Raw genomic sequence first — 23,164 nt, forward strand, 5'->3', positions numbered from 1 at the left:
TTTGGTTACTGTGATCTGTGTGTGCGAGGGGAATGTAGCGTTTATGGTGGTGTTTTTGTGTGTTTGTCTGTGTAGTGCGACCGTGGAGTTACTATATTTAAGTAGGGGAGGTGGGGGGGTGCAGCCCCCCACATGGGGGGGTATATAGTGTAGGTTTGAGTGTTTGTGTGTTGGGGAAGCTGTGTGCATGTGTGTGTGTGTGTGTGTGTGTGTGTGTGTGTGTGTGTGTGTGTGTGTGTGTGTGTGTGTGTGTGTGTGTGTATGTCAGCATGCGGAGCAAGTATAGCATATTGGAGTTTGAAACATTTTAAATATGTTATTAAAAGATCCTTCTGTAAACAGACTGAAGATATCCCAGAGACTTTTACCATTCAGTATCCCTGTCTTCATGCAAGTATTTTACCTTAAATATGTTCTGAATTTCTAAACATTTTTAGTTGTGTGAACTGCACGAAGATACAAAAAAAAAGAAAACAGAGAGAATAAGAAGAGTCTGTGTGCATGTCTTATTTGTAGATTCTTGGAGAAATATTTTTGGGCATGGCCAGTTCTGTTAGCAAAGGGCGATAAAACCCTAATTTTAGCCCATATGACCAGGATTTGATCAACAGACATTATTTTTGGAGGAGCTATCAGGGAGGAGTGAGAAATGCGTAGCAACTGCCAGTGAATTCACCCAGAGGCAAGGACTGTGTTTGGCCTTTTTGTAGGGCTGGATGACTGCACACGAGTTCTTGCCATGTTACCATGATGCATGTGTATGGTAGCATATATGCACATTCCCTAAGCAAGCAATAATGGAAGCCACAAATGCAGCATGGGAGGAATGTCTCCAATAGAATGAGTTAAAACTGGACTATGGACTTTTACCTGAACCACAGAACAAGTTGGTCTTATGACTCTCACTGGGGTCCAGGAATGAGAAAGATTGCTTTCCCCTCACTGGGATTGAATAGGCTGACTAGGTGTGGATGATTGTTTTTGAATATATTCAGGATATTGAGATATGTAAAAAAAGAAAGAAACAAATATAGTCAAGAAGTTGAGGTAAGTAAAAAAATAAATAAATACATCAAATAAATAAATAAATAAATAAATACTTTGGTGGGGGATGCTGGCTTTGCAATATACAATATTATAAGTACCAACAAGATACTTGCCCACCACAAACTTCATTGCAGTTCTAGCTATACAACTTACACCAGATAGTAAACTTTTGTTTGCTTTACATTACAGGAAGTTAAATCCATCTACAAAAATATAGAGTGCGAATATTTGGAGAATTTTGTTTGAGAGAGAAACACATTTTACAACTTAAGGAATTAAATCCACAACTAGAAACCTGGAACAGGGAGGTGTTGTTTTCCAGTTTATAGATCAATAATCAGATCATAGATAGACTATACTGTACAGTTATGGAGACTTTATATGGAAAAGGGCATTGCAATACTGCAAATGGTATGGTGGAGGGTATCAGAGGTAATCAGGGAGGTGGGTGAATCAGATTATGAAAGAAGGATGAATGGAATGAGTCTTTGTGATAAATACTATGAATAATAAAGAGGATATGATTTAGGTGCACAAAATCATGAAAGGAACTATGAGCAAGTTAATGCCTGGTAAATGACTGTGGGAGAAAGAGTGTGGAAGTGTTATAGCAAAGCAGAAATCTGCATTTGCATTACAAAGCAAACAGACAGTGACACATAAGCTGCTGTAACAGCTACAAAATATGGATTCTGAGGCTTTGTCAGGCCCTGATGTCTATGGATAGCTGTTTGTTCCTTCATATTTTGTGCATAATAGTTTCAAGCATCTGCTGAGGATAAAATCAGAAAAGGGAACAACACTGCAGCAACTGATGTACTTTTGGAGCCTGTGTGCTAGGGCAGACGTTGCATATTATGTAATGACAAAATTTCCACAGTCTGCCAAATGTGCATTGGGCTACACTTTGTGTGATAAATGGTTTTGTTGTACAGCTTTTATTTGCTTGCTTATTAATATTTTATGTCTTGGATTCCTCTCCTGAATGGTTTGTTACATTTAATCAGAATGAGTAACATATGTCTCAAAACTGTAATAAGAATTGCTCGTGTGAAAATCATAATAAAACTGTCATTGGAACTAAATAAAATAAAACAAACTATAAAACAAATCATTCAGATATGAACATGACAAAAATAAGAAAAGAAAGACATAAGTAGAAGTACAGCAAAGACCTCCTAAGCAGATATCCAAGCAACAGCCACTCCTCAACAATACCCACAAATCACATATCTCACAAAATCAGTGTGCCTCACAGTCACAGCCCATAAGGCCAAACAACACACCAAATACACTTGTTATAGGGGACTCTATTGTCCGGCACACTGATGTCCCACTCACCAGACTGAACAAGGAGAAGGTCACTGTAAGCTGCCTGTCGGGTGCCAGGATCCGCCACATAATGCAAGCACTCAGTCACTTCAAAGCAAGTACAAGTATGACTCCATCATTGTCCATGCTGGTGTGAATGACCTGAGATGTACCTCCCTGGACTACATGAAAAGAGACATAGAGGAGCTCTCTGACCATGTAGCCCAGGCTGGTATGTCCCTGACCTTGAGTAGCATCTTGCCCTCACCAAGAATGATGCCACAGTATAAAGACAAAATGATCAGTTTCAACAACTGGCTAAAGTATTGGTGTCATTCAAAGGGGATCCAGTGTCTGTCAGCCTGGGATGACATGCTCGACAAGCCACGTTGCTTCGCTAGGGACGGCTTGCACCTGTCACCCTTATTCTTTCGTATACTGGCCAAGGCTCTTGCCACCCCCATAGTGCCTTTTTTAGGCAAGGCTCAAAGGACAACCCCACCTCCATAGACAACCCAAAGATAAAAAAACTAAAGGTAATGCTACTCAATACCAGAAGTCTAAACCTCAAGATGCATGCACTCGAGACTCTCCTCAGTATGGAGAAAATCGATGTCTGTGCAGTAACAGAAACCTGGTTCAAGGCTCCTGAGAGCACCCCAGCACTACCAGGTTATAACTCATACCATGCGTTCGGACCCCAAAACTCAGACCGAAGCACAAAAGGAGGGGGAGTATCTATATTCATCAAAGATACCTACACCTCCAGGTTAGTGGCACTGCACGAAGCATCGGAAACCATCCATGTGCAACTAACAGTGGGCAAAACTGCCTTTCAGTTTGAAGCCTGCTACAGAACACCCTCCCTATTACAGGAGCCCCACTTGGCATTCCTGAGAACACTGGAGAACATGAAGGTCTCTCCAAACACTATGTTATTGGGTGACTTCAACTACCCAAACATTGACTGGGAAAACTACTCAAGCCCAAACACCCTCACCCAATGGTTCCTTGAATTTATAAACTCTAACGTAATGGAACAACTGGTCACCACTCCCACAAGAGGGAACAACATATTTTGGACCTGGTCATCACCAACATGGGGACTCTATGTTCCACACCAGAGATAAACCCCTCATTGGTAAGATCAGACCATAAACAAATTTCCCTGGACATCCATATCCCATCCCCACCCCCAGCCAAGGAAATCACTGTAAAGAATTTCTCCAAAGCCAACTTTGCACTTCTCAAGACTGAGGTGGAATCCTTCAAAGCCATTGGGCCAGAGGATAATACAGCCCAATCCGCAGAATCCTTTACAAATGCATTCTATGAGCACCTGCAGGAATGCATGGATCGTGCTATCCCAAATAAAACCAAGACTCACTCCTCCAAAAACAGAAGACTGGTCTGGTGGACCCCGGCCATAAATAAGCTATACAACAAAAGGAGGAAGCTACTACATGACAGAGCAAAATCCCAAAAAGGGAAGGCATCTCTGATCAGTATTAGCAAGAAACTTCGATCCCTCATAAAATCATCAAAGGCCAGTTTCGAAAGAAAAATTGCCCTAGACACTAAAGATAATCACAAGGCCTTCTTTAGTTATGTCAGAAACATGGGCGGAAACTCCCAGATATGCTCTGAATTATTGCATAACGGTACAAAATATACCGAACCTACAGACATAGCCAACATCCTGGCAGACAGATTCAGCGCAAACTTCTCCCCCTCTTCCCCCCCAAAGGAGCAAATGCCTATTCCAACTGAATGTAACCTCCCTGACATCACAGATGCACAGGTGAAAGCTGCCCTCTCCAAAGCAAAAAACACAGCATCTATGGGACCGGACGATGTCCCAGGCTGTGTCTTACATGAGCTCCAAGAAGAACTGAACCCTCACATTAAGTCACTGTTCAAACTTAGCCTTACTACAGGATATGTACCCAAAGAATGGCGTACAGCTACAGTGGTCCCACTCCACAAAGGTGATGCCACAACGGACCCCGGAAACTATCGCCCCATAAGCCTGACTAGTCTGGTCTGTAAAGCTATGGAGCATATTATCATGGAACTCATAAACAAAGACATTGGGAGCCTCCAGACACTGGACCCTACCCAATTCGGCTTTGTTAAGGGCAGATCTTGCCTCTTAAATATAGTTGATTTCTTTGAAACAGTAACCAAAGCCATAGATGAGGGCAAGGTAGTCCACACAGCCTACCTGGACCTCGCAACAGCCTTTCACACAATACCCCACTTGGGCATCATAAATAAGCTTACCAGCTTAAATATCAACCCCTATATCACAAGATGGGTTGCAAACTGGCTCAGAGATAGAACCCACATGGTCAGAATTGCAGGTGCCATGTCCGAATCCAAACCAGTTACAAGTGGCGTCCCACAGGGCTCAGTTCTGGGACCTCTCTTGTTCAGTATATACTTCTCTGAGGTTCAGGCTAACACTGGGGGATTATGGCTGGCAAAGTTCGCAGATGACTGCAAACTGGGGGCCATAATCGAATCTCCAGCTGACACAAGCATCCTCCAAAAGGGTCTCACAGAGACAGATGCTTGGTGCCAGAACCACGGCCTCAAGCTAAATGCTAAAAAGTGCATAGTCATCCCCTTTGGGAAAAACAAGGTGCCCACAAATTACCACATAGGTGGTAATCCATTAAGTATGGAAGAAGTAATTAGAGATTTGGGGACCAACGTAGATAGTAATCCCTCCTTTGATAATCACGTTGCCAAAGTGGTTAGAAAGACCTTCTATATAGCCCACCTTATCACAAAAGGGTTCGCATCTAGATCAAGAGAGGTCATTGTGCCCCTCTACTCATCACTCATCAGGCCCATAATTGAATACAATGGCCCTTTTGGGATGTACCTTACCCGACACCTGCAGCAACTGGAGAGACCCCAAAAGTACCTCACCAAGAGGATCATGGGCTCCAAACAGATGTCCTATGCAGCTCGACTAAAGAATCTCCAGCTCTACTCAGTTGCTTACCACCTACTCAGAGGCGATCTATGCCTGACGTACAAAGCCATGTCAAACCCAGAATTAATGGACATGCTCCACCTCAAAAAATCCAAGTCCCTTAGAGCTACACGCTCCAGGGACCTAAACCTCAGCACAAAAATAAATAGAACATGCTGGAGGGACAGATTCATTTCCCAGAGGCTCCCCTCACTCTGGAATAGAATCCCAATTCATGTTAGACATAGCCCCTCGCTGACCCTCTTCAAGCAAAATTTGGACGCGTGGATGGGAAATCGCAAATTCACCCCTGGGATCTCTCCTGTGTCCCTGCTAGACAGAGGCACAGTAAACTAATCTTAAAAGGGTGCCTTCTGTGACCTACTTTACAGAGACACATTAGGCTAATCTAATAGGGAGGCGGAAGCCAAATACACTCTGGCTAGGCTTATAAATGCCCTAGGGCAGATAGCCTAGTATCTACCTATGAACCTATGAACCTACAAAATTATTTTAACTCTTATTGTGAAATAAAAAGGAAAGATCAGTTTAAATCATGTTTAGCACATCACTTCACGTCTACTGAAAGAGTAACTTTTCTTTGTTTCTGTCTTACTGACATACCCCTGATATCACAAAGCCCAACCTATTAGTATTAACAAGGTAACAAATAGTTGTTTAGCAGTTTTTTTCTTTTTTTCAAATTTGTAATCTATCATAATTACAAATATAGTATCTCTCTTCCATCTTCTTCAGGTTACATTACATGGATTCAATTTCCTAGAAATTTGCCCAGTTAAAAACTTTCCAAAATTATCTTCAACTATAACTAACTTTCCTGACAAGTTCCAAAGCCTTAAATTCAGCATTTTTGTAAAAATCAGTTATTAATAAAGAACATTGATGAATCATTAAATCATTTGCATCAGTAATGACACTTATTTTACTTAATCATGTATTTTATTTCTTATAATATAATGTTACTTTTATTATGGACAGCATTATGTAATTTCAGTAGTATAGTAGGTGATACTAAATTCTATACACCTACTGTATTGCAATTTTTTATATAATAAAAGAATGATAAACCTGATACATCTATTATCTTATATAATATGCAGCATTAATACAAACAATCTGTGCTTAGCAACGTACATGGATTGATGTTAAAGGTAGGTGAAATAAACAACCATTTTCAAGACTCATCTTTCATATAAAATTAGGCAATATATTCCTCTCTGCAAGAACTTAAAACACAAAGGTAGAATAGCATATATTTTCCTTTCATTTTTACCTCATCTTCATTCAGGATTAAGTTAAAGTCTTCCAGTAATCTATTATTCAGCTTATTAGGTCACAGCAAGACAAATGTTATACTAATTAAAATGTAGGACACTGCTGGGTCACCCAAAAATATGTAAGGAAATGTAACCAAAGCAATTTAGACACACAGCTGCTTAACTATGGAATTAATAAAAGATTTTTAATCATTTGCTACCAAGCTCACCATTGGGACTGGCTCCTCCACAGGTGATTGAGATGAAATTCATCGAGAGTCAGTAGCCTGAAGAAAAAAAGTCAAAGAACACAATGTCAAATGCTGTTTTCTAAAGGAAGTCATTGCCAGTGTGATTTCTAAGTGTGTGCTGGCAAATTGCACCAGCAATGATTTCCTTCTTTTGGGAAATTTCTCCCTTCTTCAAGTTGGTGTGTCTGTGGAGCTGGTATATATAAGTTTGAGATGTGTGGGGGACAAGCCCCCAGCAAAAAACACTTAGTTATTTTTCCATTCTCTGCTTTGGGCATCATTTGTTGGCATTTTTGCTGCTCAGCATTGTGGAGGTCAGTGTTTCAGGGAAGAATCAGTCGGACTGCAGCTAGATTGTATCAGATAACAGCATACAGAAAATCAACAGAAGTGAACTCAGACATATTTCACTTCTATGATTAACATTAAACACTGTGATCATACTCTCAACTGTCCAGGTTTTTGCAGAATGTCCAGATTTGTGCCTCATACATTAGGTCTACTCCTTATAAAATTTGTGTTTTTTTGCCAACTCACTGAAGACTGAAGTCACTAAATAACAACATGCATTTAAGTTTCTGACTTAATATCCTTCACAGAATGCAATACAAAACTTGTTATTCTTGAAACTTTTTAAGTGTATAAGAGCAATAATTAAAATATATCCCTATTTTTTGGCCTTTGTCCCACCATTATTTTAGTTTTTGCCCAGATTTATTTCTCTAAGAGGTTGAGAGGTATGATTGTGATTCACTTTTATTATGGCAATTTAATGCACTGTCTTTGAATAACATGACAGCAGATTAACTTTTCACATGTCTAGCCTGCCATTTGAATTTATATTAGACTGGAAAATTTTAACACAATCATAAAAAATTTCATGCATAAACATTAATTGCAACACTAGCTATTACAATAATCAAATATGCAGTACATGGAACTGTAGGTCTTTTTTAACTTTTAACACTTTTTACACAGTGTCAGTGGTGCAACAAATAGCACACTCACCTTTGGTACAGAAGACTAAGGGATTCTCTTCCCACACAGATAAACTGACTGCTGACAATGCAGTGCCGCACTCCTGAGTGTGTCGTCCTTTGGATGAGATGTTAAACTGATGCCCCAGTTGGTAGTAGCTCAAATGGATATAAAACATATCATAGCACCAACTGAAAGAGTAGGGGTCCTTTACTTATATACAAAATAACTCTTATTTACAAAATATTTACATATGTCCAAACATATAAATATACAAATCTGTTTACACGTATTCATAACTTCCTATGCAATCATGCTAAATTGTCATCCTTATTAGACCCTTCCTTTTTCCATAACCACCATCTGATTTTACTTAACATTGTTGCTAAAATTAGTTTACCATTAAACATAATTTAATTTATTCTTTCATTCCATATAACCCATATAACATAAAATGACTTTTATTGATTTTTTTAACACATTCTTTACTTGAATTCTTATAATATTTATATTTAATCATATCCATGTTTATTTTAATCACTTCTTTTATATCTTCAAAGATATTCTTTACATAGTTTTCCCCATAACTTTTGTACTTTTTTACATTTCAAAACACGTTTTGTAGTTTCTTCTTCTTGACAATATAAACATATTGTATCATTTTTTTACATGGCATATTTCCTTTTACTGGCAATTTATCTATTACCAATCTGTACAAAACAATCTTTACATTCTACTTTCTGATTACACAATTGCTTCTTATCTTTATAGCTTTAAATTTTTCATCTGTTAGATTTTCCCATGGTTTTGCATAGTAATGTTTTATCTTTACACTCTTATACCATACTTTTCTTTTTCTATATCATTAAGTCTTATTTGCCACAAAAATATTTTATCTTGGTAACATTTTATTTTTTCATTTATACACTATTTTTCTCTGTTTTACCATACCTCAAAATCTATCATATTTATATTTATACAGTTTTTATACTAATCTCTCATCTTTTTCATTTATCCACTTTAACACTTTGTACAAATATAATGAAGAGAGTATACCACTGGGTTAATTAACCCTAAACCTCCTTCTTCTTTATTTACATACAAAACTCCTCTTTTTACTGGGTTTAATCTAGAACCCCATATAAATGAAAACAATTATCTGCAATAATTCCTTTTCAAATACTGTTGGCAACATAAATACACTTGCTAAGTATCCTATTTTTCACATCAGTACTAAATCAATGAAATAAGCCTTTTTTCTGAATAATAACTTCTATGTTCTCCAGAAAAGACATGTTAGCTTTATTTCTTCTGTTGTTTTTCCCACTGAATTCTACTTACATCTTTATTCCCATTTTTTTACCAAATATAGAAATTTCATTCATTGTAAAATATATATCCTGTCTTTACTACATCACCTAAACCTTTATTTTTCTCTTTATTTAAAGCAATCCCTATCATATCTAAAGACTTATTTGTGCAAACTATTACTTCTTTTATCCAAATTTTGTTTTTTGCAATTATTATAATGTCATCTGCATATGTGAACAAAACTAGAATTCTTAACCCTTCAGTTGTTATATACCCCTCTTTCATTTTGTATTTCACATAACATCACTTTCATAACTAATGCAAAGAGTATACAACTGATTGGGCATCCGTGTCCTATACCACTCGTCATATGTACCTCTTGGCTTAGCTAGCTATTTACAAGTATTTTTACTTTATTATTACCACATGCTGACATACATAATTTCCTTTCTCACTTATATCATATCCCTTCATTATTACCTATAAGATTTCATGTCCAATTGTGTCAAATGGCTTATTAAGGTCTCCTATCATGATTTACGCTTCTTCTTTTCTGTTCATAATATCATCCACAATTTCTCTAACTATTATTAATCATTCTTGACAACCCTTCCCCTTTACATTATATATACTATCTTCCATAATATTTCCCATTTTAGTTTCAAATCTATTTTGTATTATTTTCATAAAGATCTTATAATCATTATTATTAAATACTATTGGTCTCCGTTTTTTTTAATTCTCTTCTATCTTCCTTCTTCCATATGAATTTAAGTATTCCACTACATATTTTTATACATAAAACCTTAATTTAACCATTCATTTAAAATCTTTAAAATATATACATTTTTTGCCAATCCCTTACATTTTTATACATTTCATATCTTATTCCGAGACTGCAGCCAAATCTATATTTACTTGTTCTAATACTTTATCTAACTCATTTAAAGAAATGTCTTTTTGCAACTTTTTGTTATCTTTTTCTATTAACATTTTACTTTCCATGCTTTTTACTACCTTCTTTTTTCTTTAAACATCTTGTACATATTGTACTACACTATTCAGAATCTTTTCCTGGGTTCTTTCTATTCCTCCCTTTACATTTTTTATTTCTTTCATCATATTACCATCTTTCTTTACTAATCTGCTCAAGTGACTTGATATTACTTCTCTTTTTCCTTGTAAAAAGTATCTTTGCTTATATAATAATTCTTGCATTTTTATTGATTTCTTTCATATATTTATTTTTGTTTGTCAAAATATTTTCTAACATTATATTCTAAATCTTCCATTGCATCATTATATGTTCTTTTACATTTTTCTTTCTCTACTTTTTTCACATCATATTACCACTGTAAAAAAAAAACATTTTTATATTCTTCCTTAAATATCACCCACTATTCAGAACAGTTTTTATAAAATGTTCTCATAGTAATATGATCATTCCATAACCTTGTTATTAATCTCTATCCTTCTTCATTCCATGCTTTCTCATTTATCCTTTCTATTACTTTTGCTATTTTTATATATTCATTGTTTTCTTTTATCTCTAGTTATGATAAGAAAATTCTGTTTTAGCTACCTCCCCTTCTCCTATAACTAAATCTTCTGATACTATATAATAATCTACTTCAGTTCTCCACATACCCCTTTTGTAAGTCCATGAATTTTTGTCCCAAAGTTTTAACATACCACATCTTATAACTTCTAACGTTTACTTACATCATTTTGTTTCTTTTTACGCTTGCCTCTTAAATTACAGTTAAAGTCTTCTGTTATTATAATATTCATATTTTTTGCTAGACTCAAATATCTGATGAAATAAGCTTTCTCTTTCTTTACAGTTAGTATAAGCATGCAGTGTTATAATTCTATAGACTTGCTTTTCCCATTTTAAATCTACAATTGTTAATCTTCCCATTTTGCTAAAGTTGCATTTAATATCTTTATTGCATTTCTACAGAATATGACTATTCCAGAACATCTCCCGTTTCCCAAATTCCAGATTATCTTTCCTCCCCATAGTTTCTCTGTGTGTAATCTTTCTTCAAAATCTTGTCTTCTAGTATAATTACATCTACATCACATGTATTACACCACTCAAAAATTCCTAGTATTCTTACGATATTGTTAATACTATTCATATTTACATAAAGCACTCTAAAATTTTCGTTTTCATGTTTCCTTAGATTCATGGTTTCATATGTTTATGGCTATCTATTAGGCTTGCTTTCTTAATTGGCCATTCTAAGCCTAACCAATTTTCTTTCCTAAAGATGAGAATCAAACTCTGTACCTTGTGTGTGGGAGTCAAATAACTTAACCATTATACCAACCCTACAATTTTTAGCTGTATATATTTTTTCATCCAGTTCATTTTTTTTTTGTACTTATTCCTTTAATTTTTCTTTTTCTGTCTTTTACCCTTTTACCAATAGAATTATTTTTTCACTTTTATTTCCTCCCAGTTTATGCCTTCTTCATCTCTTATTTCAGAAACTTCTTCTACACCCTCTTTATTATTTTTTTCATCCCATTTTTCTTCTATTTCTACTACTTCTAAAATGTCTTCTCTTTGTTCATTTTCTTCTCTTTCTTTTTTTTTTTTATTTTTTTTTAATTTATTTTACATTTGTTGACCAGGCTAGTCTGGCTGGATACATGTCCATTTTCAGCAGAGGCCCGAGGAGAAAAGCTCCACTATATACTAGTGACTTACAATAACAAAAAATATACAAACATATAAGCAAATAAAAAAACATTATCATGTAGTATAGTAACAATGCAGAAGCACTTTAACAAGAACTAAACAATAGTGAGGAATCATTATCCCATAATATTTGCAAGAGTAGGACTGCTAAAAAATGAAGAAGAGAGAAAATAGTAACACGTAAAGAGTCTATAAATATTTACACTATTAACAGATTAGGATAAACATTTTGTGCCGGGGCACTAGTTTTAAGATAGAGATTTGCACAGTAGGGATCAGCATCTAGGTTAAATAAAAGGAGAGATGACAGGTTGCAGTGATATATCAAGTATAAGGAGAATAGACAGTATAGGAAAATTAATAAGCAGGTGGGTCGCTAGGTGCACTACACTGGAGGGATAGAAGTAGTGATAGAGGCAAGTAGAAGTGAATGGAGAGGACTGTAGAGAGGGATTGTTTGCTGAGCTCAGTCAGGATTGGAGCAGGGGCATAGCCAGTGGGATTTAAAATAGTTTCTTAGTTGTTTTTTGAAAAGGTGAGATGAGCCTAAAGTGGTCAGTTCTATGGGAAGTTTATTCCAGTATGAGACAACAGCATTAGTAAATAAGGAGTCACCTGCTTTATTATGAGATTTGAGAGTGGCTACTAGAAGTTTGCTGGCTGAGCGAAGGGAAGTAAGATTCTTGTATGGGGCAATGAGGTTATTAAGTATGGGTGTATTAGAGGGGTAATGGAGAATTTTATATATGATGACTAATTGATGTAGGAGAATTAGATTTTGAAGTTCAAGCCAGTTAAGGTTTTTGAGATTAAGACAATGGTGAGTACGGAATGGGGAACCTGTGGCAAACCTGGCAATACTATGGTAGGCTGTGGCAAGTTTCTGAAGGTTAGCTTTTGAAATGTTGATAAAAGATGGAGAGGCATACAATAGTGTAGAGATGAGATGAGTTTGGGCAAGAGACACTCTGGTGGTTGTAGTAAGAAAGGGCTTAAGTCTATAGAGGGCACCTATCTTTTTATTAACAGCCTTGATGGTTAGATCAATGTGGCAGTCAAAGTTTAGTTGATTGTGTATAGTAACGCCTAGTAGTTTAGTGGAACAATCAGGTTTAATGATAGTGCCATTGTCAGACACAATGGAAAAGGAGATAGGGGCAGATTTAAGGGTTGGGGTGAAAAGTAGTAATTTGGATTTTTTGGGATTAAGGAGGAGACAGATATGTTGGAACCATTTTTCTGCTGCCGTAAAGACTTTTTGGGTGGAAGAGTGAAGTTCTTCTGGAGATAAAGCAGAACAGATGAGAGTTGAATCATCAGCATACTGAATACAAGTGGATGTCGGGAGTGAAGTAGACAGGTTATTTATAAATATGGAGAAGAGGAGGGGACCTAAGATGGATCCTTGAGGGACACCGATAGTGACTGGGAGCTGAGAGGATATATGGCTGTCCCAGAGGACTGCTTGTTTTCTATCTTTCAAATAAGAGTCAAACCAGTGTAATGCCAAAGAGTCAAGTGAGAGAGATTTCAGTGTGTCTAGGAGAAGTTGATGGTTGACCATATCAAAGGCTTTTGAGAGGTCCAGGAATAAAGCAGAGGAGAAAAGGTTGTTATTGCGATTTTTGTTGATCATGTCTGTGAAGGAGAGAAGGGCAGTGGAAGTGCTATGGTAGGGCCTAAAACCATGTTGGGAGTCTACGAGTAGGCTATTTTGCAAAAGATGATGTAAGAGTTGATGGTGTATACAACGTTCCATAATTTTAGATAGTGGAGATAGTAGGGCTATAGGCCGGAAATTAGAAAGTTCATTAGTGTTACTTCCTTTATGCAGAGGAATGATATGGGAGACTTTCCAGCAGGATGGAATAGTAGATTTAGTTATTGTTCTGTTAATTAAGATGGAGACAGGGTAAGCTAGTTCTGCTGCTGCTAGTTGCAGATATTCAGCTGGTAGTTTGTCGGCTGAAGGGGTGCATGGTTTAAGTTTAGAGAGTAACTTACTTATGTGGGTTGTGGAGAATGTACTAAATTTTAGAGTGGGGGTGTTATTTTGAGGAGAGGTCTTTTGAAGGGAAGGGAGGGGAGTCATGGTGTTTGCTAGAGAGGTGACTGTTTCAGAGAAGAAGTTGTTGAATGTATTGGCTATTATATTGGGTGGTTTTTCCTTACTGTTATTATTAATTTTGCAATCCACCCATAAAATACTAAATTTGTTACATTTATAACATTTCAATTCACTTTTTTGCATCATGTCTCATTTCCCCACAAATATAACCACTTTTTGCCACAGTTATGTATCAAATGTCCTTCTTTTCCACAAAAAAAAAACAAAAAAACAAAACATATTTGGGATGTCCCAAGTATTTTACAACACACCTATTCCCCGTCACATTTATCATGCTTGATAGACGTATATTTTTTTATCTTTCTCTTTTTAATACAATATTACAATCCCAGCCATAAACTTTTGCAATGAGCAGTACCTCTTTATATAAAGCTTTCAAATGTCCATTCAAAGTCTCTCTTTCTACCTCTGTTCAGAATTGTACATGACTCTTCTTTTTTGTTTCCCTGTTAAATGCTTTTATCGTGTCTATATTAGAACACTGAACATTTCCCTGTTAAATGCTTTTATCGGGTCTATATTAGAACACTGAACATTTGAAATGTCGGGTGTTCTAATACTGACCCGTTTTCAGCAAACGCTGAAAATATCGAAGTAACAGGAAACCAAATTATTTCTTAGGGAAAGAATTTGGTTGTCCGTTTCTGTTGCTTCAGTATTTTCAGTGCTCTGGTGGAAAGTTACGGGTCGGGTTCAGGTAAGTGTGCGATTGTGTGGACGTGTGGGTTAGGGCAGGTTAGCTGAGTTAGGGTTAGGGCACGGGTGAGCTGACTGTGTGATAGTGACAGACCTTAGGGTTAGGGTTTGGGTTAAGATAAGTGGATAGTTAGTGGTGTTTGTATAGTTTAGTGTAGGGTTAGGTGTTAGAGTTTAGGTGTATGTGTGTGGATTGCTGTTTGTTTGGTGTGCTTGTGTCGTGTGCATGTGTTTTAGAACAGCAAATTTTTTCCCTAGGAAAAAATTTGCTGTTCCGAATGTTCGATGGTTTTTTTTTCGATTGCTAGGGATTGATATTAGAACACTCGACATTTTGAATGTTCGGTGTTCTAATATAGACCAGCTTTTATCACGTATAAATTCCATGGGCAACAGTCTTTCTTTTTTCATATTCTCCAAGAAAATTTTTATTAAAAAAACAGTCTCAAATATAGTGCCACAAAATGTCCTTTTGTTAATAATAATAAATGCTCTTACCTCATGTGCTTTTACACCCAAAAGAGCTATTAAATTGTCCCACACTTCATACCTGTCCATTTCTTTGTCTTCTTTACTCTAAATCCTTATCACGTACTCCATTTTTCATCTTCTTCTGCTACTCTACTTTCGCCTTCTTTTACTTTCTCTGCATATGTTTCCTTTTCCATCTCACCACTATTCTTCAGGATTGTCTCTGCATCCTTCTTTTGTATTTCCTCCATAATGGCCCCCAGGAAACATCTCCTTCATTTTCTGGCTCACTCTGCACCGCCACTTTTTTAAGGAAATCATCCCGCAACCCTACAGAATGGAGCATTGTAATTATACATCCATCATTTTCCGAGTTATCTCCATCAAGCAGGTTTCTTTGAAACAGTTCCTCAGAATCCTGCACACATTCTCTGGTCACAATACTTGCTTTCCCCTTCATTTCTTTCACTATTCCATCACCTCCTTCTCTCTCCATTAGCCTCCCTGTTTCTCCGGGCCACCTCTGCACCTGGAACAGAAACAGGAAGAGCTCCTCCAAAATGGGGCCCACTTACAACAGTGATGAGTAGGGGAAATTCCCCGATGCCCTGGCTAAATTTCCTTTAGTAGTAGTATAAATATCACCTAGGGTCTCCCCTGAAAAGGGGTTACTAGCGCTAGGGGGACTAACACAGTCAACAAAGGATAAATAAATAAATTAATTAATTAAGATTTCTGCACTGACTTAATGAAAACTTAATTGTGTGCAGATGCAACGTCTTGGAGTATCCTCCACCATTTTATAAAGCTTAGTATTAGACCAGGCTTCTTGTATTAGTGCAATGAAGCCTAGTATGATGACTAATTCATTATACTAGGCAATTTGACTTTATACTATCTTATCTTATTCTCTGATATATATATATATATATATATATATATATATATATATATATATATATATATATATACATACATACATATATATATATATATATATATATATATATATATATATATATATATATATACATACATACATATATATATATATATATATATATATATATATATATATATATATATATATACACACACACACACACACACACACACACACATATTTTTTTTTGCAAATTTTTTGCTGGCCCCATGCGGTTAACCATCAGCTGCCCCATGGCCTGTATTCGTTCACCCCTTCTGAACCTGACTAGTCCCCCATGGACTAGCTCCAGCCCATCATCAGAGCAGATGAGACGATTGAGGCACCAAATGATGCATGATATTGCTGCCAAGGAGTGTTCTTCATTCTTCCTACTCCCAGCACCTTCCAGTAATACCCTGAGAGTAGGATATTTAACAAGAATCAGAGTTGCACCACCCCTCCCCCTCACTTGCACAAGGGGCTGCTTATGACATGACTGCCCAAGATTCATAGGTATTCCAAGGCCACTGAGTCTCATAACTATTCTCAACCTTGCCAGTACTCTCACCCCTTGTAGCACCTCCTATATCCAAGACAGCCACACTGAGCAACCCAGAGGTAAATTTGTGGATATCCATCCAGTTATCTAGTTTATGTCTGAAGGAAATAGTGAGTCATACTGCTTAACATGCTGGGTAAGTTTATTCTAGAAGTTTGCGAGGCACTGATTTATAAATCCATCATTTCATCATGTTTTATTTATCTATTGGTGAAGATTTAGGTCCCTGGTTCTACCACTGATAAAGGTTATTGGACTTGCAGAGAAATAGAAGGTCCTGGACAAATAGGCCTATAATGATGTAGTAAGCGAGAACAAGATCTCCCTTCAAATGTTTATAAGGCAATGAATAAACGGACAGAGCTTCTAGACTCTCTTGGTAGTTCAAGGACTTTAGGCCTGTTATCTTTTTGATTAGGAACCTTTGAGGTATTTCTTATTGTTTAATATGTTTAGTCAGATTACCCCATTAGACAAACTGAAATAAATAAATTAACAAGTAAAGACTGGTATTGTACTCTTAGTCAGTCTACCACAATCTTTTACTCTGATGGTATGTATAATTCTTAAAGAGTCAAAGAATGCTTGCTTTACAGCATTCTCTGAAGAGTCAGAGAATGCTGTAAAGCCAGCTCCCAGGACATCATTTCCAAATGGCATAGAACACATGACGTTGTTTCACCTTGTTTTTTGAGGTACCACATTACTGCTGTGTTATGTTGTCCATAACCACAAGAATAGGACTCAGAGTCCACTGATGGTGAAGGACTTTCAAGGTGTACAACACCATCAACATTTCTAATTTTTGATAGTGATATGCCTCCATATATCCTTGGAACCAAAAGTGGCCTGCACCTGCACTTCCATTGATTGCAATCCCCAAGCGAAGTTGGAAGAATCTGTCGGAACAGACTGAACCAGAACAGTTGAGAAGAAGGGGAGTCTTTGACTGATACTCAGCCATGTTCTCTAGCTTGTCTGATGAAAGGCAGCATCAGCAACTGTGATTCCAGTCAGTGTAGGTGCTTTTGTGCAACACTTTCATACATACCATTGAATTTTTGTCTTGTGAAGATGGGCTAGTGGTATAAAAAGAATCATGGGTGCCATCAGTCTTAGCATTTTTAGGAATTTCCATGTCGAGGCAATGTTCTTCCTGGAAAATTACTGAAATGCCATCTGGTAATACAAGATTTTGTCTTTGGGAAGAAAGGCCATCCTTTTGCTGGTGTTCTTTAAGCACCCGAGGAAGACAAGTCTTTGTGAGAGTGTCAAGCACAATTTACAAAAGTTCAGCATGAACCTAGTTAGGAGAGTAAGGTCAAGACATTTTCTAGTGATTCCAAACACCTGGATACAGACACTGCACAGATAAGCAAGTCATCCAAGTAAGGAAATATGTGAATGCCAAGAGTCTGTCAGTAGGCCTCTACTACAGCAAGGCATTTGGTAACATTCTAGGTGAAACAGGTAGCCCAAAGGGCAATGCAGAGAAATGATAGTGTGAACCAGACACAACAAATCTCAGATATCTCCTGAAGCAATGAGCAATGAGGATTTGATGAGTAAGATCAAGCCGTTTTCTAGTGCTTCCAAACACCTGGATACAGACACTGCACAGATAAGCAAGTCACCCAAGTAAGGAAAGATGTGAATGCCAAGAGTCTGTCAGTGGGCCACTACTACAGCAAGGCATTTGGTAACACTCTAGGTGAAACTGGTAGCCCAAAGGGCAATGCAGAGAAATGATAGCGTGAACCAGACACAACAAATCTCAGATATCTCCTGAAGCAATGAGCAATGAGGATTTGATGGTATGCATCCTTCAAGTCCAGGATTACCATGAAGCAGTGATTTGGCAAAACAGTAAACACTCTCTGCAGGATGAGCATTTTGAACTTGGGGACGTTGATAGAAGTGTTCAGAAAGGATATGTCCAACTCCAGTCTCCACAGCAGCTTTTTCTGGGAACCAGAAAAATTCTGGAGTAGAGACCTTTAATTCTTTCCAAAGGAGAGACTGGTTCTATGACTCCCCTGAGTCCATCATCTGCCTGAATAACGGAGGTAATAGCAAAGTCTACTCCAGTGGGTGAGGGGATACCCCCTTGACTGAAGATGGATGCTCCTTCTGCTGCCACCTATAACCTCTGACAATGATGATGAGCAACCATTTGCTGGAAACCACTGATGGCTTGGCCACCTTGTTGAGGAAAACTTTTAAGATTGGGCACCCGGAGGGGGACTTGAGAAACATGGGTATGGCACCTCAGCAAAGTCATAGATTAAAAGGGGTTTGCCCTTTCTGGGAAAGGAACCCCTCTTGTTAGGTTTGGTTGCATTATCATCCTAATATTTCCTTTAGGTGCCTTGTTTTTTGATTGGCTGGGACTTCGGTTTGCTGGGCCACCATAAATGATCCTGCATGTTGGAGGGAAACATGGGAATATGGAACATTTTTAACAACTCTTGTATTAGTTTACATCTGTCATCCCAGTGTTCAAGGGGATGAATCAAGTGCTGCATTCATAATCTCACTTCTAACTCATCAGAAAAGTTTTGGCTGTGCAACCAAGCACACTTCCTTATCAGCACAGACGTTGCTGCATTTCTACAAACAGTATAAGCTCCTTCCAAGGCACTCTTCAAAGCATTTTTAGACACATGAGAAACATTGGAAATAATATCTTTGACACAGACTTTTTGCTCAGCAAGTAATGATGCAGGGAACTCATCTAAACTATACATACTCCTCAACACAAACTTCCACATATAACACTTGTAGTTACATGCTTTAAAAGCTATTGTGCTGGACTGTGCCAGCTTCCTTCCCTACAAGTCTAACCACTTGCCTAGTTTATCTGAAGGGAATGGGTCTGATGAAGACATAGTGTTTTTATTGGAAGAGGTAACTGAGGACACAGAAACAGGCCATGCATCGGCCAAGCACACCCTGAATTTCTTAAACACTTTTTTTAGGCAGATGCTCATTCAGCAGAGCAGAATTACAAATTTCTTAAAAACATCCTCTAAAAGGTCATAAACTCTGCTGATCTCGGGGTCGGCTGAAAAGTGCTCCAAACTGAATACATCCCTAAATCTAGCCAGCATTTGGGAAAAAGAAAACATCTGTTTGGGTTTCTGAACCTGTTCAAACTCACATGAAACTAAATGATCAGCCTCTGACACTTCCAATACCTCATATTCCATATCCCTTTCAAACTCAACTTCCTTGGAGGTTAAAAGTGATGGGAGCAGCAGTGTTACTCCTAATCTGGGTTTGTACCCCATAATCAACTGCCTAAACAATTGATCTTGCCATAGTCACCAGCTCAGGTGGAAATACAGTCAGAAACTATTGCCCTTCAATGTGGTTGGTCTTCCGGTTTTTTTTTTTTTGCATGCACTCCACTAGTGGGAGTATCCCCATGGGGAGACATATCAACACTGGCAACAAATTCTACATCTCTGACTTCCTCTGCATTGCACAGCTGTGGTACTAACACCACACCAGTGAACCTGCAGGCAAAAGAAGGGGAGTTGCAAGCCTGCCCAAGCCTACTGTGGAGTCACAAGCCAGAGGCTAAGGTATATTTCTTGATTTATTTCTATGTTTTTAAGTACACTTGTAGCAGATGGTGGGTTGGGCACCATATCTGAATCCATAAAGTTAGCCAGATCAATACTAAATACTTTCTACATGGTCAACCCAGTAAAAAAATGGACAAATCCCACTATACTCCTTTTAAATTGCAATCTGAGGTCTATTTCTGCAGGGATACTATTCTGACTACTGCACTGAGTAACATGACAGTAGTTTCATTAATACAGTTCAAAGCACAAAAATCCCACATTTTTAATAAATAAAGGCTAGTTTCAGCCCCAAATGATTAGAAACAGAACAGTTTTAAACATGGAATAAAGTATAAATTTATGAAAAATTCCTGTCAGAAATCTTTAACATACAAAATAGCTCTAAAATCACTATTCGAACAAAAAATAGATTAAAAATCCATAAACATAAGCTCAGCAGCTAAAGAGATCCAGACTAAGGAGTAGTCTTCCAAGAGATCCTTCTCTTACTATGGCACTAGAAAAAAAATGAAAGGGTCCTGTCTGTGGGTTTGAAAGACAGCCCCTGTACTACCAGATGATTGGTTCATCACACCCACAGACAGGGAGTGGGAGGGTCTCTGAGCTTCAATAGGCTGCCCGAGGAAGGGTAACAGAGCAGTACTACCCATATGCCAATAAGGCAGTGTGTTTGTTGCAAATTTAGTCTGATCAATGCTGAGTATAATGGAGAGATTACCTGGTTTAATCTTCATGATATTCCTTAGGCAATTAACTAGGCTAAATAAAAGGATATCCTGACAACTATTGCTACATGATGGTCAAAAGAGCAGGAGCTATCAACCCAGTACCTAGGTCCCTAACTACATTTGCATTTTATAGCGGTGTGCTGTCTAGACAGAATGATGAGGGGGAGGGGAATTCTACCAAATGTGATGATACTGCACTATTTAGCATTTAGTTTGAGCCCATTTTTATTACACCAAGAGTTTATTAGGGATAGAGTTCATTCTGGAGGGTTTAGGTATCATAAGGTAACTTTAACAACAAGCCCAGGTTTGCAATCCTCTACATACTTTGCTAGCTAGACATTTTGACTCTTTGCTTGGAGGTCTGCGAAGTAAATACCACAAAGAAGCGGTCCCAGCACCAAGCCCTGAAGGATATTGCTGATCACTTTCATACTTTATGTTGCGACATCTGCAACTCACACTGTGTGGGTTCTGTCTTTCAGCCAGTTTGCTGTTCATATGTCCACATATCGGTCAATTTCTAAAGCATTTTGCTTTTGTATTATGCCAGCATGGGAAGTTGTGTCAAAGGCCACAGCCAGGTTAAGATATGACATGTGTAATTCATGGGCATATTCTACAGTCTCTGTAACTCTTTCAGACATTTACCAGATTAAACAAACAGGCTATACCCTTCACAAAACTGAACTGTTGGGAGTAAAACTAAGAAATTCTTGATATCATGTTTTATAAGTTCATTTATAATATTTATTTATTTTACATTTGTTGACCAGGATAGTCTGACTGGATGCATGTCCATTTTCAGCAGAGGCCCGGGGAGAAAAGCTCCAAGATAATAATTCACATTGATCATTTAGTAAATGCTAGTTTCAAGCAGATTACAGTCATAAGCAATACCAGCATTTAGCACATATAGTACTAACTTATTATAAAACACTTTACAAAACATAACATTATTTTCAAAGTTAAACATACATATCATTACATTCAGGTTTAAGACACACTGAGCAGCAGTTATACAATTGACCCTTCCTGAAATGGAGTTAGAAGTAGTTGAAGGTAAGGCACCTAAGAAATAGAGAGGTCACTAGTTGGGGTTAGTGCAAGGACATAACCAATGAGTTTTGAAGTATTTCTTGAGTTTGTTTTTGAATTGAGTTAGTGAGGGTTCTAGGGTCTAGTCCGCTGGGAGTCTGTTCCATATTTTTCCAACAGAGTTGGCAAACAGAGAGTCCCCAGCTGGGTAGTTGGATTTGTATGTTTGAACTAGGAGTCTAGTGGATGAGCGCAGTGGCCGGGTGCTGGTGTAAGGGCTGATAATATTTTTTTAGTGCATGTGTATTTTCTGGTTGGTAAAGGACTTTATGTGCCACTATTAGCTGGTTGAACTGCAGTAGGCTTGACAGTTCAAGCCATCCTTGGCGATTTAGGTTGTGACAGTGCTGTGTCCAGTAGGCTGTGCCAGTAGCAAATCTGGCAATGTGGTTATAGCAGGATGATAGTTTATTAAGATCTGTTTTGTTTAAGTTGGAGAATAGAGGTGAGGTGTAGAGAAGAGTTGATAGCAGATGGGAATGGGCAATTGCAGTTCTAGCAAGTGGGCTAAGGAAAGGTTTGATTCTGTAAAGACAGCCAAGTTTTGCATTAATGGTTTTGCTAGTTTGATTGATATGCGCATCAAACTTCAGGTTATCAACTATGACACCCAGTAGTTTAGTTTGGACTTCTGGGGAGATGATAGTGCCATTGTTAGCAGTTATGTTGAAGGATGGCAGGGGGGTCCTGCATGTGGGGGAGAAGAGGAGCAACTTAGTTTTGTTGGGTTTTAGGATTAGATGTTGATTGGAGACCCATTTTTCCACTGTATTGAAGGTATTTTTGGTTAATGTGAATAAAGTAGCTGGTGAGGTGTCAGAACAAATCAAGGTGGAGTCGTCCACATACTGAGTGCAGGTAGCATCTGGGATGACTGAATGAAGGTTGATGATAAAGATGGAGAAAAGAAGGGGTCCTAGTATCGAGCTCTAGGGGACTCCTAATGTGATGGGTAGGCAAGATGATAGCTTGTCCTACCATAGGACTGCCTGTTGCCTGCCCTGTAGGTAGGATTGAAACCACTGGAGTGCGTGGTTTTTTAAGGAGAAGGCCTTCAAGGTATTTATAAGCATTTTGTGGTCAACCATGTCAAAAGCC

Source organism: Protopterus annectens, chromosome 7.part0, assembly GCF_019279795.1.
Source record: "Protopterus annectens isolate FY-2018-M chromosome 7.part0, PAN1.0, whole genome shotgun sequence".
Taxonomy (NCBI): Eukaryota; Metazoa; Chordata; order Ceratodontiformes; family Protopteridae; genus Protopterus; species Protopterus annectens.